General features: G+C 44.8%; 1 pseudogene; it reads left to right on the top strand.

Moving 5' to 3' along the window:
• The first annotated feature begins 265 nt into the window (after positions 1-265).
• On the top strand, positions 266-13,777 carry LOC144224015 (small ribosomal subunit protein uS10 pseudogene; annotated as a pseudogene).
• Positions 13,778-18,714: the final 4,937 nt, after the last annotated feature.

Raw genomic sequence — 18,714 nt, 5'->3', positions numbered from 1 at the left:
GGGTTCGAGCCCCGCGTCGGGCTCTGTGCTGGCAGCCAGCTCAGAGCCTGGAGCCTGTGTTCGGATTCTGTGTCTCCCGCTCTCTCTGACCGTCCCCTGTTCACACTCTCTCTCTCTCTCAGAAATAAATAAAACATTAAATAATTTATTAAAAAAAAAAGAATAGTGTCCTACCTTCATTTTAAGATGGTGAGGAATGGCTGGCCAATCGGGGTGGCCTCAGGGAGGCAGGAGGAAGCTCTGGCAGTGGTCCAGCCGCAGTGGCATGGAGGTGAAGTGGATGCAGAAGAAGAGGGTAAGGGAGATATCAAAGATGCCAAGACTGCTCGCTGGAAGGTAGAACAGTTACTGAGGCCAGAGTGAAAGAGAAGCAAGTGCGTGTGTCAGCAAGTGAGTTCAGTTTGGACTTGTGATGTCCGAGGCACCCACAAGACATCCAAGTGGGCGTGTTGGCGGGCAGCTGGACATACAAGTCCAGAGCACAAAGCGCGGTCCACGAGGCAGACAGGAGGGAGGGGTTATGGTGACGAGATGCTATTTAATGCCACGGGCGAGAGGAACACCACGCAGGTGCAAGGGCAGAGGCGGAGCCTGGGAATTCCAGGCTGGGAAGAGAAGGCGGAGAAGGAAACAGAAAGACTGAGGCTCGGATGAACAGAAGAGTGAGCTCTTGTGGAAGCCAAGGGGATGGAGTGTTTGGGGGAGAAAGAGAAGGCCTTCCCTGCCATGGCCTTCCCTGACCTGTACTGCTGCAGAGGCAGGAACATGATGAGAAAACTTGAAGTCGGGAGTCAGCACCTCCCTTTACTGGAACTCAATTCCTCATCTGTAAAATGGGGCCAAGGCACCAACCCTGCTGTGTCGCCACTCTTGTTGCCTCTGCCACACCATTCCTCCCAACTCGGTCTTGGAACCACGGGTTTATTGGAGTAACTATGGCAGGCACCACCAATTGCCCCAATACCCGTTCTCCCTTCTTCCATAGAAATGGACATTTCAGCTGGCTAAAGACTACATTTCCCAGCCTCCTTTGCAGTAAGGGGTGGTCATATGACTGCAGTGAGTTAGTTGTGTTACAGGAGAGGAACCTGAGTTTAGGGAACCTGAATCTTTTAAAATCTGGGGCACCTGGGTAGCTCCATCAGTTGAGTACCTGACTTCAGCTCAGGTCATGATCTCACAGTTCGTGGGTTCAAGCCCCGTGTCAGGCTCTGTGCTGACAGCTCAGAGCCTGGAGCCTGTTTCAGATTCTGTGTCTCCCTCTCTCTGCCCCTCCCCTGCTTGTGCTCTGTCTCTCTCTCTCAAGAATAAATAAACATTAACAAATTTTTATTTGTTTACTTATTATTTTAGAGAGTTCACGAGAGAGCGTGTGAGCAGGGGAGAGGGGCAGAGGGAGAGAGAGAGATTCTCAAGCAGGCTCCAGCTCCACGTGGAGCACCAGGCGGGACTGAATCCCATGATCCTGGGATCATGACCTGAACCAAAATCAAGAGTTGGACCCTCAACCAATTGGGCTGCCCGGGTGCCCTGGGAGCCTGAATCTTTTAAAATGAGATCTGAACAAACTTGCCCTTTGACCTAGACGGAAACACTGTCTTCTAAGGCTGTTTGCTATACAAACCTCTTTGAAGGATGTGCAGAAACACGAGAGACCCACAGATGATTAACTATCTCCCAGCATTGCAGCGATACTGGATTTTGAATGAGCAGTGGTGTAATTATGGCCACCGAGACACAAAGATGAATTGTTAGCAGCTTCCAGGAAAGCTCTCTTTCACCGGATGACGTCATGTCTTGACATGATACTTGCTGACGGGCAGCCATCTTGCGCCGTAAAGAAAAACATGGCTGACCCCTTGGCAATAGTGGAGACAAAGGTGGAAAATAGCCTTAGTACTTGATGATGCTGAGCCGCTCAACCACTACTGGAGTCACTTCCCTTCGCGCCACCTTGTTACAAGAAAGCAGGAATTTCCTCATCACTGAAGCCAGCTGAGTCAAGCGTCAGCCTGATGCACCTTGAATCTTGCTCTGGTACGTGTGCCTTCCTCCTAGAAGTGCCGTGAGGCCATCCAGTGCAAAAGCCCAGGTGAGAAGTACTTCTCCATGAGAGACAGGGCTGGACTCATCCAGGGAAATGCCTAAGACCAGCTCTGTGAAGGGTTTTCCTCGGCCAAAACCACAGATAACAGTACCTTGCCGGCATAACGGAAGAGAACTAAACCAGTCGGCTTCTTGGGGCCCCTTCCAGCCCTGGGCTCTATGGTATGATGCCACCTCCCTCCACACCAGCACGCGCTCCAACATCCCATGAAGAAACTCCAGGGAGGGTCCCCTGCATTTCCACTGGGGTAGTGCCTGCGGAGCGAGGTGTGGGCAGGGGCCGTTCCCCCTCCAGGCTCCGGGGGCGCTTATTCTGCCCACACATGTCACCACTGGAAACCCCAGCAAGGCCCCGAGGATGGCCCTCAGCGGGGAGGCTGCATGACCTTGGCGGTAGGGTTACTCAGAGGGGAGCCCGGATCACCATGGGGGCACATGGCGGTGGGACCCAGAGGAGGAGCGGAGCCGGGTGCCACACTCGGTGATTTCAGGGTGGCTTCGGGCTGTGGGTGACAGATGGTTTATCAGATCAGTTCATCAGGACTAACGGGCTGCTCTGATACCGCCCACGGAACATGCTGGGTGCGGATCTGAACAGTTGAAAGGGAGCTTTCTGGAGACACCAGGTTTTAAGCTAAACATGCATCCAATGCGGGAGATTTCAAGCACCTTGAACAAGCTGCTGGGGCATATCTGGGGGAAACGCAGGGATTTTATCACTCTTCAAATCCTCAACTGACCCTCCTCTCAATTAAATTCAAAAGCAATTATTGAGCACCTGGACTGTGCAGATGAAAAAGACACAAGTACTACCCACTGCTGGCTTGACATCTGGAGGTGGCCGGGATTATCATTTACTTCTCAGCTCGGGCTCCCTTCTTGTGGGCGGCGTTCCAGAGCCGCACCCTCCTCACCCCCAACATCGCTGCTCACCATCTCATCTAGGTTACCCTCCTGCTCCCCCCCGCACCGAGGCCCTCCAACTCAGCTGCGTTAGCCACCCCCTCCTCGCAGAAACTGTCCCCACGTGCATCTTCCCACTCCCCCGACCAAGCCCTGCGCAGCACGATGCCCGGCCCAGGAAACAGGCAGGGCGCATGCGCTGAGAGGAACCGAGGAAGGTGAGCCCCTTCGGGGAGATCCCACGAAAAAGGGACTCCAGGAAGAGATGAACAGAGAGACAGGGCGTCGGGATGGCCTGTCAGGTGGAGGGGAGAGGCATGCAGGAAGACAGGGGCCAGGAGCCAGATGGCAAGGTCACATGGGAGAAGCTTTGGATGTCCTTGGTGCTACAGCGAGGGGTGGCCCCTGGGGATTTCAAGCCGCGAAATTAACCTCATACAGGCTGTGCCTCAGAGATATTGGGGGGTCCGCTCCAAACCACCACAGTAAAGCCAGTCAAATGAATCTGGTTTCCCAGGGATATAAAAGTTATGTTTACACTATACTGCAGTCTGTTAAGTGTGCAATAGCATTATGCCTGAAACAACAATGTACATACTTAATTTAAAAAAATTTTTAACGTTTATTCGTTTTAGAGAGACAGAGCATGAGTAGGGGAGGGGCAGAGAGAGGAGACACAGACTCTGAGGCAGGCTCCAGGCTCCAAGCTGTCAACACAGAGCCTGACATGGGGCTCGAACTCATGAACTGTGAGGTCATGGCCTGAGCAGAAGTCGGAAGCGTAACCAAATGTGCATTCCAGGTGCTCCACGTACCTAGTTAATTTAAAAAATACTTTATTGCAGGGGTGTCTGGCTGAAACGGCGATGCTTGGTCCCAGGGTCATGAGTTCAAACCTCACCTGGTACGTAGAGATTACTTAAAACATATTGCTAAAAAATGCTAACCATCTTCTGAGCTTTCAGCAAGTTGAGATCACTGATCACAGGCATAATAATAATGACTATAATACTAATGAAATATAATACTAATGAAAACTTTTGAAATATTATGAGAATGACCAAAACATCACAGAGAATCATGAAGTGAGCAAATGCTGCTGGAAAAATGATGCCAAAAGACTGGCTTGAGGTGGACCTGCTTGCATCTTTAGTTTGTATAAAACTGCAATATCTTTGAAGCGCAGTAAAGCAAAACACAATAAAACAAAGTATGCCGGTAAAGCTTTATTTGGACAATTGTAACATGCCAGGCACCAGCTTAGATGTTCTACATGTATTTCCTTTTCTATTCTTTTAAAGCAATCTCCGGGCGCCTGGGTGGCTCAGTCGGTTAAGCATCCAACTTCGGCTCAGGTCATGATTTCACAGTTCGTGGGTTCGAGCCCCACGTTGGGCTCTGTGGCTGACAGTTCGGAGCCTGGAGCCTGTTTCAGATTCTGTGTCTCCCTCTCTCTGCCCCTCTTCAGCTCACGTTCTGTCTCTCTCTCAAAAATAAACATTAAAAACTTTTTTTTAAATAAATAAATAATATCTACACCCAATGTGGGGCTTGAACTCACAACCCTGAGATCAAGAGTCACATGCTTACTGACGGAGCCAGCCAGGTGCCCCATGTATTTCCTTCGTTAATCCTCACGCCACCCCCATGAGATAGATATTAGCATCCCATTTGGCTGAGAAACTGAAGCACCACAACCACAAGTGGCAAAGCTGGGACTTGAACGTTGAGTCCCAGCTCCGGCAGGAGTTCGTGTTTAATGAGCATTCACTGTAGGCCACAGGCCTCATAGACAGCATTCCCCTTACCCACCCCAGCCGCCCTTGCTGGGACGCGTCAGAGACCACCTCTATGCTACATGGTCTCTCCCCTGCACTCCTGAAAATGGCATCAATCTTTACTCGGGTAAAACTTTTCAACACATGGCAGGCCCTCAGTACAGGGGGGAGTGGGGAGGGGGGCAGCAGCCATGTGAATGAGTCATCCTGGAAATGGCTCCTTCCAGCCTTCAGGTGACTGCAGCCCTGGCCAACATCTTAACTGCACGCCAAGCTAGAACCACCCAGGTAAGGAGCTTCCAGACCCCCGACTTTTGGAGTGATTTCTTACTCATCAATAGGTACCTAAGACGCACCTCATTCAGGGGCCGGCCCCTCCCGGCTGTGGGACTCTGGGCAACGTTACTACTCTGAGCATCTGGTTTCCTTGGTTCAGACCTTTCTGCTGAACTCCAGATCACAGCACTCGGCAGTCCCCATGAGGGTCCCTCCAGCATGGGCACTTAGCGTGTCTCAAATATCTCTTAAATCTGCTTGACCTGACTATGGCTCAGGCCCTCATCAACTCTCCCTTCAATTACTGAAACAGCGCCCTCACTGATTCTCCTGCCTTGTACAAGGCTGCAAATAACAAAATCCCCACATACCATATAAAGAACGTTAAAACTCAACACCCCAAAGATGAAAAATCCAACTCAGAGGGGCAGAAGACATGAATAAACATTTGTCCAAAGAAGACATCCAGATGCCCAACAGACACATGAAAAGATGCTCAACATCACTCATCATCAGGGAAGCGCAAGTCAAAACCACAATGAGACACCACCTCACACCTGTCAGAATGGCTAAAATCAACAACACAAGAAAAAACAGGTGTTGGCGAGGATGCGGAGAAAGGGAAACCTCCTCGCACCGTTGGTGGGAATGCAAACTGGTGCAGTCACTCTGGAAAACAGTATGGAGGTTCCTCAAAGAGTTAAAAATAGAACTGCCCTGAAATCCAACAGTCACACTACTAGGGTTTACCCACAGGATACAAAACTATGAAGGGATACATGCACCCCTATGTTTATACCAGTAGTATCTACAATAGCCAATTTATTTTATTTTATTTTTTTAAATTTTATTTGAGAGAGAGAGCAAGTGGGGGAGAAAGATGGAGGGAGAGAGAGAGAGGATCTCAGGCAGGCTCCATGCTCAGCCCGGAGCCCCACGCAGAGCTCAGTCTCACGACCATGAGATCACAACCTGAGCCGGAATCAAGAGTCAGACACTCAACTGACTGAGCCACCAAGGCGCCCCTCCCCCCAATAGCCAAATTAATGAAACAGCTCCAGTGTCCATCGATTGATGGATAAAGAAGACGTGGTGTCAGGGCAGCTGGATGGCTTAGTTGGTTAAGCATCCGAATCTTTTTTTTTTTAATGTTTGTTTATTTTTGAGAGAGAGAGCACAAGCAGAGGAGGGACAGAGAGAGAGGGGGACAGAGGATCTGAAGCGGGCTCTGCACTGACAGCAGGGAGCCCAATGCAGGGCTCGAACTCATGAACTGCAAGATCATGACCTGAGCCAAAGTCAGATGTTCAACGGACTGAGCCATCCAGATGCCCCAAGCATCCTACTCTTGATTTTGGCTCAGGTCATGATCCCAGGGTCATGAGGTCTGGCCCCACATCAGCCTCTGCATTGAGCATGGAGCCTGCTTGAGATTCTCTCTCCCCCTCTGCCTCTCCCACCCCACCCCCTGCTCATATACTCTCTATGTAAAATAAAAAACAATAAAATTTTAAGAACTAAAAAGAAAAGATGTAGTCTACATATACAACAGAATATTACCTACCCATAAAAAAAGAATGAAATCTTGCCATTTGCAACAACATGGATGGAGCTAGAGTATTACGCTAAATTACGTAAAATAAGCCTGTCAGCAAGAGACAAATACTGTATCATTTTACTCATGTGTGGAATTTAAGAAACAACAAATGAGCAAAGGGAAANGTTGTACGGAAGTATTGAATCACTATATTGTACACCTGAAACTAATATTACACTGTATGCCAACTGGAATTTAAAATTTTCAAAAGAAATCCCAAAATATCAGCAGATTACACTTGACGGAGGTGGATTTCTCTCTCACCTTCCAGAAGTCCAGGGGCGCCTGGTTAAGCATCTGACTTTGGCTCAAGTCATGATCTCATGAACTCCTGGTTCATGAGTTCGAGCCCTGCTTCAGGCTCTGTGCTGACAGCTCAGAGCCTGAAGCCTGCTTCAGAATCTATCTCCCCCTCTCTCTCTGCCCCTCCCCTGCTCATGCTCTAACTCTGTCTCTCAAAAGAATAAATAAATGTTTAAAAAAAAAGTCCAGAGGCAGGTAGTCCAGGGTTAGTGTGATATATACACCACAGTGCAAGGAACCCAGGCTCTATCTGGTTGCTCTGCGGTGTGTGGTTTTCATTCCCAGTTTCCTCATGGTCTAAAACAGGTGCTGTGCTCCAGCCATCATGCCCACATTCCAGCCATTAGAAAGGAGTAACTGGAGAAAAGTAAAACATCCCTTCCCTTTATTTTTTTGTTTTTATTTATTTCTAGAGAGAGAGAGACACAGCGTGAGGAGGGGAGGGTCAGAGAGAGAGGGAGTCACAGACTGAAGCAGGCTCCAGGCTCTGAGCTGGCAGTCAGCACAGAGCCCGACGCGGGGCTCGAACCCATGAACCGCGAGATCATGACCTAAGCGAAAGTCGGACGCTTAGCCGACTAAGCCACCCAGGCGCCCCAAACATCCCTTCCCTTTAAAAACATTTTGTTTCTCTTCCACTGACCACATCTAGCAAGGGAGGCAAGGGAACAGTCTATTCTGTGGGTCAATTACGTGCTCAACTAAAAATACAGGAACGTTGTACTGGGAGAATGGCATGTAGGACAACCAGTGGTCTTTGCAGTGCCCTCCACGCTGTTGCCCAGTAGACGGGTTTATTATTACTCTTCACTTTTGTTCTTCATTTTAAAAATAATATAGTCTAGGAAGGGGAGGCCGAGCGGAGGGTCACAGAGTTGGTGGCTGTTCCAGAAGTAGACTCCGGAAACACAGCCCCTCTCCACCGTGGCCTCGGTTTTCTCAGCAGGTATCATTTTATAATTGGGGCAATGAAACACATAAACATACAACAAAAGAGCATTCTAGTTTTGACCTAAGTTACAAAAGAAGAATTGAAAGGAAATATTTATAGTTATATCTTTTAAAATAACCAAGAACACCGGCCCCGTGTTTTAAGGAGGCAAACTCTTTCCTGGCTCCGTTCTTGGAATCAGGGAAAATTATCACACCTCCTTTGCACCTCAGGCTCTCTGCCTTGACCCTGTAGAAAAGAGCCTGTTTTCTTCCTTGTAAATAGAAAGCTTTTATTGTCAGGTGATAGTAATAGGAAACTAAAATGGAATATGTTTGAGCTGCTTCGTTTTTAAACGGTGACATAACATGAAAGAAATGCACCGCACCTGAATTTAAGATTTATTCTTTAAGTTACACACAGAATGTTAACAGTGTTAGGCCTGAGTACAAGGGACTTTTCCTATGGGGTTACCTATTTCTGTACCATTTGAACCTTACAAGAAGCATGGATTGCACATATACATGAAGGAAAAAAGACTTAAAATCAAATATAGCCTATGGGGCTCAGTCGGGTGAGTAGTCTGACTCTTGATCTTGGTTCAGGTCGTGATCTCACGGTTCATGTGATCAAACTCTATGTGGGGCTCAGTGCCGACAGCGTGAAGCCTGCTTGGGATTCTCTCTCCCTCTTTCTTTGTTCCTCCCCAATTTGCTCACTCTCATTCTCTCTCTCAAAATAAATAAATAAACATTTAAAAAAATCAGACATATTGGGTGCCTCAGTCGGTTAACGACTGAGTCTTGGTTTCAGCTCAGGTCATGATCTCACGATTCGTGAGTTCAAGCCCCACACATCAGGCTCTGCACTGACAGTGCGGAGCCTGCTTGGGATTCTCTCTCTGTTCCTCCTGCGTGCTCCTTCTCTCTCTTAAAAATAAATAAAGTATTGGGGCGCCTGGGTGGCTTAGTTGGTTAAGCGTCCGACTTTCGCTCAGGTCATGATCTCGCGGTTCGTGGGTTCGAGCCCCGCGTCGGGCTCTGTGCTGACTGCCAGCTCAGAGCCTGGAGCCTGTTTCAGTCTGTGACTCCCTCTCTCTCTGACCCTCCCCTGCTCACGCTCTCTCTCTCTCTCTCCTAGAAATAAAAAAGAAAAAAAATTAATAAAAAAAATAAAGTATTAAAAATGCTGAATCAGGGAGAGATTATTTAAAAATATTTTAAAAAATGAAATACAGACTATACTCTCTCTTAATAAAATAGGTGCTCATTATAGAAAACACAGAAATATAAAAAGAGATAATTTTAACTACCCACAATTTCACCCTTCAGAAGAGAATCCCACTGGTAATAGGTGTGATGCCTTCAATCTTCTAACTCAGAATCATTCTGCATGTAGTGTTTCCAACATTTGTTACGAGGATTTTCAAGCAGACAGCAAAGCAAAGAGAATTGCTCAGTGACCACACGTTCCCCCTAGATTCTCCCATTAACACTGTACTATAGTTGTGTTATTGCACAGTTATCCAGCTGGACATAGATGGTTTTTTAAATTATCATCCAGGAATAGTGACCACTTTTGGTGTGCAGTTTCACAATTTTTACACGTATACACATCTGTAATCGCCACCATCAGGATTCAGAACAGTTCCATCATCCCCAAATAATTCCGTCACCCCCTTGTAGGCATGCTTTCCCCCACCCCTAAGCGCTGGGACCCACTGATCTGTTCTCATCACCATTATCCTAGAATGTCACGTAAATTGAACCATACAGCGTGTGTCCTTGGAGACTGGCTTCTTGCGATCACGGTATGTGGAACAAGAGAGTGCTCCTTAGGAGCACTTAAATGTATAAAGCAAATCTTTACAGGTGTAAAGGAGGGATTGACAGTAATACAATAATTGTTAGAGGACTTTAACACTCCACTTACATTAATGGATAGATCATCCGGACAGAAAATCAATAAGGAAATATTGGCCTTAAATGATATATTAGACCAGATGAACTTGGTAGATTTATACAGAACTTCCAACCAAAAGCAGCAGAGTACACATTCTTCTCAAGAGTACATGGAACATTCTCCAGGACCGTATGAGGTCACAAACAAGTCTCAATAAATGCAAGAAGACTGAAATTATATCAAGCATCTTTTCCAAGCACAAGGGTACAAAGCTAGAAATCAATTACAAGAAGAAAACTGAAAAAAACGCAAGCACATTAAGAATAAACAACACGCTACTAAACAACCAATGGGCCAAAAAAAAAGAAATCAAAGAAGTTTAAAAAGTGTCTGGAAACAAATGAAAATGGAAACACGACTCTCCAAAATCTATGGGCTGCAGCGAAAGCAGTTTTAAGAGGGAAGGTCATAGCAACGTAGGACTACATCAAAAAATAAGACAACGTAGGACTACATCAAAAAATAAGATTCTTACATAATCTCACTTTATACCTAAAGGGACTAGAAAAAGAAGAGCAAACAAAGCCCAAAGTTAGCAGAAGAAAGGAAATAATAAAGACCAAAGCAGAAATGAAGGAAATAGAGACAAAAACAAAAATAAACAACAAAACAAAAACAGCACACACACAACAGAAAAGATTAATGAAACTAAAAGACGGTTTTTTGAAAACGTAAACAAAATCAATAAACTTCTAATCAGGCTCATTAAGGAAAAAAAAGACAGAGAGAGAGGAGGGGCGCCTGGCTGGCTCAGTCAGTGGAGCATGCAACTCTTGATCTCTGAGTTGTGAGTTCAGGCCCCATGATGGGTGTAGAGATTGCTTACAAATAAAATCTATTAAAAAACAATTAGGGGCACCTGGGTGGCTCAGTCAGTTAAGTGTTTGACTTTGGCTCAGGTCATGATCTCACAGCTTGTGGGTTCGAGCCCCGCGTCGGGCTCTGTGCTGACAGCTAGCTCAGAGCCTGGAGCCTGCTTTGGATTCTGTGTCTCCCTCTCTCTCTCTACCTCTCCCCTGCTCATGCTCATGCTCATGCTCTGTCTCTCTCTCTCTCTCTCTCAAAAATAAATAAAACATTAAAATTTTTTGAAAAAATAAGAAAAACGAGAAAAGACCCAGTAAATAAAATCAGAATTAAAAGAGAAGTTACAACTGATACCACAGTGATACAAAGGATCATAAGAGACTACTATGAACAATTATAAGCCAACAAATAGAAACACCTAGAAGAAATGAATAAAAAGGGGCAAGAGAGAAACACTCCAAAGCAGATACCCCTAAGTCCAGGACAGATACTCTGTCTCCCTCTCTCTCTGCCCCTTCCTCACTTGTGTTCTGTCTCTCTCTCTCTCTCTCTCTCTCAAAAATAAATAAAGATTTTTAAAAAATTTTAATACCACCAATGGCATTTTTCATATAGCTAGAACAAAGGATCCTAGAATGGAACCACAAAAGACCCCTAACAGCCAAAGCTATTTCTCAAATCTTTAGAAAGAGAACAAAGCTGGAGGTATCAAAATATACTACAAAATATACTACAAAGTTATGCTAATCAAAACTTTACGGCACTGACATGAAAACAGACACATAGACCAATGGAATAGAATAGAAAGCCCACATACACGGTCAATTATGTGGCCTCCTATGATAAAGAAGGCAAGACGTACCATGGGTGAAAGACAGTCTCTTCTACAAACGATGTTGGAAAAATCGGACAGCCTCATGCAAAAGAAACTGAACCCCTTTCTTACACCGTACACACAAATGAACTCAAAATGGATTAAAGACTTGATGAGACCTGAAACCTTAAAACTCCTAGAAGAGAACATGGGCAGTAAGCAATTTGACATTGGTCTTAACAATATTTTTTTGGACCAGTCTCCCCAGGCCAGGACAACTAACACTAAAATAAACAAATGGGACTACATCAAACTAAAAAGCTTTTTCACAGTGAAGGAAATCATCAACAAAACGAAAAGGCAACCTATGGAATGGGAGAAGATGTTTGCAAATCATACATCCAATAAGGGCTTAATATCTAAAATATATGAAGAGCTTACACAGCTTTAATATTTAAAAAAAAATAATAAACCTAATTAAAAATTGAGCAGAGGACTCAAATAGACATTTTTCTAAAGAAGATATCCAGATGGCTAACAGGCACATGAAAAAATGCTCAACATTAATCCTCAGGGAAATGCAAATCAAAACTAAATTGAGATATCGCCTCACACCTGTCAGATTGGCTGTGATCAAAAAGAAAACATTACAAGTGCTGGTGAGGGTGTGGAGAAAGGGGAACCCTCGTGCGCTGTCGGTGGGAATGTAAATTGGTGCGGCCGCTGTGGAAAATAGTATGGAGGTACCTCAAAAAATTAAAATGGGGGGCACCTGGCTGGCTCAGTCGGTGGAGCGTGAGACTCTTAATTGCGGGGTTATGAGTTCAAGCCCCACGATGGGTATAGGGATTGCTTAAAAATAAAATCTTTTATTTTATTTTTTTAAATAAAATCTTTTTAAAAAACGAAAACACCAGTTTGAAGAGATACATGCACGCCTGTATTCACTGAAGCATTTTTTACAACGACCAAGATGTGGAAATCACTTTAGTGTCCATCAATAGATGAATGGATAAAGATGTGAGACATACATATAGATATGATATATACATATATACACATGTACATGTATATATATGATACATACACACACAATGGAATAACACTCAGCCACTCTTTTTTCTTTTAATTAAAAAAAAAATTTTTTTTAATGTTTTATTTATTTCTGAGAGAGACAGAGACCACGTGAGCAGGGGAGAGTCAGAGAGAGAGGGAGACACAGAATCCAAAGCAGGCTCCAGGCTCTGAGCTAGCCGTCAACACAGAGCCTAATGCGGGGCTCGAACCCATGAACCGTGTGATCATGACCTGAGCCGAAGTCGGACGCTTAACCGACTGAGCCACCCAGGCGCCCCTTTTCTTTTAATTTTTTAATGTTTGTTTATTTTTGAGAGAGAGACAGAGCATGAGATGGGGAGGGGCAGAGAGACAAGGAGACACAGAATCTGAAGCAGGCTCCAGGCTCTGTGCTGACAGCTCAGAGGGCTTGAACCCACGAACTGTGAGATCATGACCTAAGCCAAAGTCGGACGCTCAACCGGCTGAACAATCCAGGTGCCCCTTTGCCACTCTTTGAGGAAGATAGGGTCACGGCTACAGCGGAGTGTCGGAAGCCCCACTCCTGACTCCTGACTCACTGCTGTTCACTCTTGCGGAGGAACAAGTGGGTCAGGCAGCTGGCCACAGCTGTGGCTTTTATTTATTTATTAAAAAAAATTTTTTTTAATGTTTTTTAAAATGTATTTCTGCGCACGTGCGAGACAGACAGACAGACAGACAGCATGAGCAGGGGAGGTTCAGAGAGACAGGGAGACACAGAATCTGAAACAGGCTCCAGGCTCTGAGCTGGCTGTCAGCACAGAGCCCAACACGGGGCTCGAACCCACGAACCGTGAGATCATAACCTGAGCCCAAGTCAGACGCTCTATTGACTAAGCCACCCAGGCGCCCCGCCGTGGCTTTTAAAGACACCGGGAAGACACCCATGGAACCAGAGTTGGGAATTCACCGAATTAGAATGACTCTAACCAGCCGCAACGTAAAATCTTTGGAGAAGGTATGTGCTGACTTGATCAGAGGCACAAAGGAAAAGAATCTCAAAGTGAAAGGACCAGTTTGGATGCTTACCAAGACTCAGAATCATGACAAGAAAAACTACTTGCGGTGAAGGTTCTAAGACTTGGGTGAGGATTCACAAGCGACTTGCTGATTTGCACAGACCTTCGGAGATCGTTAAACAGATTACTTCCATTAGTATTGAGCCAGGGGTTGAGGGTGAAGTCACCATTGCAGATGCTTAAATCAACCTTTTTAATACATTGATTATCAGTTAAAAAAAAAAAGAAGGAATAACAGCCAAAAAATTGAAATTTTGCCATTTGTGACAACATGGGTGGACCTAGAGGGTGTTATGCTAAGTGAACTAGGTCACACAGAGAAAGACGAATATTGTGTGATTTCATTTATATGTGGAATCTAAAAACACAAAACAGGGGAGCCTGGGTGGCTCAGTTGTTTGAACATCCGACTTTGGCTCAGGTCATGATCTCACGGTTCGTGGCTTCGAGCGTCGGGCTCTGTGCTGACAGCTAGCTCAGAGCCTGGAGTCTGTTTCAGATTCTGTGTCTCCCTCTCTCTCTGCCCCTCCCCTGATCATGCTGTGTTTCTCTCTGTCTCAATAATAAATAAACATTAAAAAAATGTTTAAATAAATAAAAATAAAAACACAAAACAAATGAATGGACAAAAATAGAAACAGACTCTTAGGAAGCAAATTGTTGGTTACCAGAGTGGGAGAGGTGGGGGGTAGGTAAAATAGGCAGAGAGGTTTAAGAGGTACAAACTTGTCGTCATAAAGTAAATAAGTCCTGGGGATATAAGGGAATATAGTCAATATAGTCAATGGTATTGTAATAACTTTGTACGGTGAGAGACAGCAACTAGACTTATCACGGGGATCGTTTCATAACGTATAAAAATATCACATCACTAGGATGTTCACCGTGATGTATGATGAAAAAAGATATTGTAGGGGTGCCTGGGGGGCTCAGTCACTTATGCGTCTGGCTTCGTCTCAGGTCATGATCTCACAGTCCGTGGGTTCGAGCCCTGCGTCAGGCTCTATGTTGACAGCTCAGAGCCTGGAGCGTGCTTCGGATTCTGTATCTCCCTCTCTCTCTGCCCCTCCCCTACTCACTCTCTGTCTCTCTCTGTCAAAATAAAATAAAGACATAAAAAAAATTTTTTTAAAAGATACTGTATATCAAGTATACAAGGAAGGGAGGGAAGCTAGGAGGGAGGTAACGAGAATAAGAGACATTTTGTTCATTTTTACTGCTGAGTAGTATTCCGTAAATGAACCACAGTTCATTTACCCACCCTTCCAATTCGGGTTCCTTCCAGTTTTGGGGGGGATTCTGAATAGACCTGCTACTACCATTCTTGTACAGCTTTTGTGTGGATGAAAGGTTTCATTTCTCTAAGATAAATACCCAGGAGCGAGACTGCTGGGTCATGGCGGGTTTAGTTTGCATTTGCTCGGTGGTGAAGGATGTTGAACATCTCTGCGTGTGCTCATTTGGCATCTGTATTTCCTCTTGGATGAAGTAAGTGTCTGTTTAATTCTTTTGCCATTTAAAATTGATTGGTCATTTTCTTACTGTTGAGTTTTACGAATTTTTTACATATTCTGGATAAAGGTCTTTGGTCAAATATATAGCTTGTAAATACTGCCTCTCAGCCTATAACTTGTCTTTTCATTTTGTTTGTGTCTTTCATAGACATCATTAAGAAATTGATAACGTTCAGCTTACCAGTTTTTTTCTTTCCTGGGTCATGGTTTTAGTGTCATATTTAAGAACTCTTTGACTAACCCCAGGCCACGGAGATTTTCTCCTCTGTTTTCTTCCAGACATTTTATGGCTTTAAGTTTTGGATATGGTTCANTTTTTGCATAGAGGTGTCTACTTGCTCCAGCACTGTTTGTTGGGAAAGTATTAGCATTTTTATGAAAGTCAATTGGACATATTTGTGTGTGTCTATTTCTGGACTCTATTCTATTTCGCTGATCCATTCACTGTGTCCATTCCCCTGAACACTCATTCTTTTTTTTCAATTTTTAAAAATATTTATTCACTTTTGAGAGAGTGTGAGTGGAGGAGGGGCAAAGAGAGAGGGAGACACAGAATCCGAGCCAAGTTCCAGGCTCCGAATTGTCAGCACAGAACCTGATGTGGGGCTCGAACTCATGAGCTGTGAGATCATGACTTGAGGCAAAGTCAGAGAGAGGCTCAACCTACTGAGCCACCCAGGCGCATTCTTTTTTTTTTTTTAATGTTATTCTAACATTTTTTAAATGTTTATTTATTTATTTATTTTTAATGTTTTATTTATTTCTGAGAGAGAGAGACAACATGAGCAGAGGAGGGTCAGAGAAAGAGGGAGACACAGAATCCGAAGCAGGCTCCAGGCTCTGAGCTAGCTGCCAGCACAGAGCCCAACGCGGGGCTCGAACCCACCAACCGTGAGATCATGACCTGACCCGAAGCTGGACGCTTAACCAACTGAGCCACCCAGGCGCCCCAATGTTTATTTATTTTTGAGAGAGAAAAAAAACAGGCTGGGGAAGGGCAGAGAGAGAGGGGGACAGAGGGTCCGAAGTGGGCTCTGTGCTGACAGCTGTAAGCCCAATGTGGAGCTCAAACTCACAAACCGTGAGATTGTGACCAGAGACAAGATCACTCAACCGACTGAGCCACCCAGGCGGCCCATGAACATTCTTGATCGCTGTTATAGGTTCCGTTGTAGTAAGTCCTAAAATCAGAGAACTCCTTCAATTTTATTCTTCTTTTCCAAAATTGTTTGAGCTTTTCTAGTTTCTCTGCCTTTCCATTTAATTTTACAATCAGCTTGTCCATAGCTACAAAAATTCCTGCTGGGGTTGGATTGGAAGTATGTTAAAAACCTATAGATGGCTTTTATGGATTGAACTGTGTTCCCCCCACCTCCCAACCAAAGATATGTTGAAGTCCTAACCCGGCCCAAATACATCACCTCAGAACGTAATTTTAGTTGGAAATAGGTCCATTGTAGATGTGGTTAAGATGAGGTCATAGTGTAATAGGGGGAGTCCTTAATCCAATGTGATGGAGGTCCCTGCAGGAGAAGAGACACAGACATACAGAAAGAACGCCATTGCCAAGGGGGGGCAGATGCTAAAGTCCTGTAGCTGCAGGCCAAGAACACCAAGGATTGTGGGCAAACCAGCAGAAGCTGGAAGAGGCAAGGAAGGATCCTCCCCTAGAGGCTTCAGAGAGAGCAATCGTATCATTGATTTTAGACCTCTAGCCTCCAGAACTGTGAGACAATAAATTTCTATTGTTTTAAGCTACCCAGTTTGTGGTACTTTATCAAGGCGGCCCTAGGAAATGAGCACAATCAATACGGAGAGAACTGACAGCTCTACTCTTTTGGGTTTTCCAATCCATTAACATGGTATATTCCTGTTTGTTTGTTTGTTTTTATTTTAGAGAGAGAGTGAGCAGGAAAAAGGAGCAGAGGAGGGAAGGGAGGGAGAGAGGGAAAGGGAGAGAGAGAGAGAGAGAAAGAGAGTGAGTCATAAAGAGGCTCCACACTCAGTTCAGAATCCAATGAGGGGCTTGATCCCATGACCTTCGACCCTGGGATCATAACCTGAGGTGAAATCAAGAGTCGGAGTCTCAGCTAACTGAGCCATCCAGGCATCCCCATTCTTGTTTATTTATATCTTGGTTTCTTCCATCACTGTTTCATAGTTTTCAGCATAGATACCGTGTATATGTTTTGTTAAATTTATACTCGTCTTTCTTTCTTTCCTTCTTTTTTCCTTCCTTCCTTCCTTCCTTCCTCTCTCTTTTTCTTTCTTTCTGGAGCTGTTATAATAGTATTGTCTTCTTTTTTTTTAATAAGTTCTTTTTTTTAATTTTTTTAATGTTTTATTTCTGAGAGAGAGAGAGAGAGACAGCGTGAGCAGGGGAGGGTCAGAGAGAGAGGGAGACACAGAATCCGAAATAGGCTCCAGGCTCTGAGATGTCAGCACAGAGCCCGACAAGGGGCTCAAACCCACAAACTGCAAGATCATGACCTGAGCCGAAGTCGGACACTTAACCGATTGAGTCACCCAGGCGCCCCTAATAAGTTCTTTTTTTAAAGTTTATTTATTTTGAGAGAGAGACAGAGAGAGCACACAGGGGAGGGGCAGGGAGAGAGAAAGAATCCCAAGCAGGCTCCACACAGAGTCCAATGTAGGGCTTGAAACCACAAACCATGAGATCATGACCTAAAACTAAGAGCTGGGTGCTTAACTGACTGAGCCACCCAAGCACCTGTAATAGTATTGTCTTTTTGTTTCCCAAGTGCTCATTGCTACCATATAGAAATAAGATTTTTGTGTGTTGACCATGTACTTTGCAGACATGATGAACTCAGTTATTACTTGTAAGAGTTTTAGAAATCTTTTTCTTTTCTTCTTTTTTAAGATTTCATTGGGGCACCTGGGTGGCTCAGTCAGCTGAGGGGCTAATTTCAGCTCCGGTCCTGATCTCACTGTTGGTGAGTTCCAAGCCCCGCATCAGGCTTGCTGCTGTCAGCTCAGAGCCCACCTTGGATCCCTGTCCCCCTCTCTTTGTCCCTCCCTGACTCACACTCGCTCTCTCAAAAATGAATAAACACTTTTTAAAAATAGATAATTATTTGGCGGGGGGCACCTGGGTGGCTCAATCAGACTCTCAGTTTGAACTCAGGTCATGATCTCACAGTTTTGTGAGTTTGAGCCCTGCGACTGGTTCTGTGCTGGCAGCCAGGAACCTGCTTGGGATTCTCTTTCCTGCCCCTCCTTTGCTTGTGCAGTCTCTCCTCAAAAAAAAAAAAAAAAAAAAAAAAAAAAAAAGAAAAAAAAAAGATTTTATTTTTATCATTTATTTATTTTCCTTTGATAGTTTATTGTCAAGTTGGTTTCCACACAATACCCAGTGCTCATCCCAGTATTTTAATTTTTTTAACATTTATTTTTTAAATATTTTTAATTTACATTTATTTATGTTTGAGAGATGGAGAGAGATAGAGCACACAAGTAGGGGAGGGACAGAGAGAAGGAGACACAGAATCCAAAGCAGGCTCCACTCAGAATCTGACGCCAGGCTCGAACTCACAAACTGAGATCATGATCTGAGCCGAAGTTGGACACTTAACCGACTGAGTC

This window comes from Crocuta crocuta, unplaced genomic scaffold (genome assembly GCF_008692635.1).
Source record: "Crocuta crocuta isolate KB4526 unplaced genomic scaffold, BGI_CrCroc_1.0 scaffold132, whole genome shotgun sequence".
Classification (NCBI taxonomy): domain Eukaryota; kingdom Metazoa; phylum Chordata; class Mammalia; order Carnivora; family Hyaenidae; genus Crocuta; species Crocuta crocuta.
The sequence above is the reverse complement of the archived record's forward strand: the minus strand, read 5'-3'. Positions and strand labels throughout refer to the sequence as shown.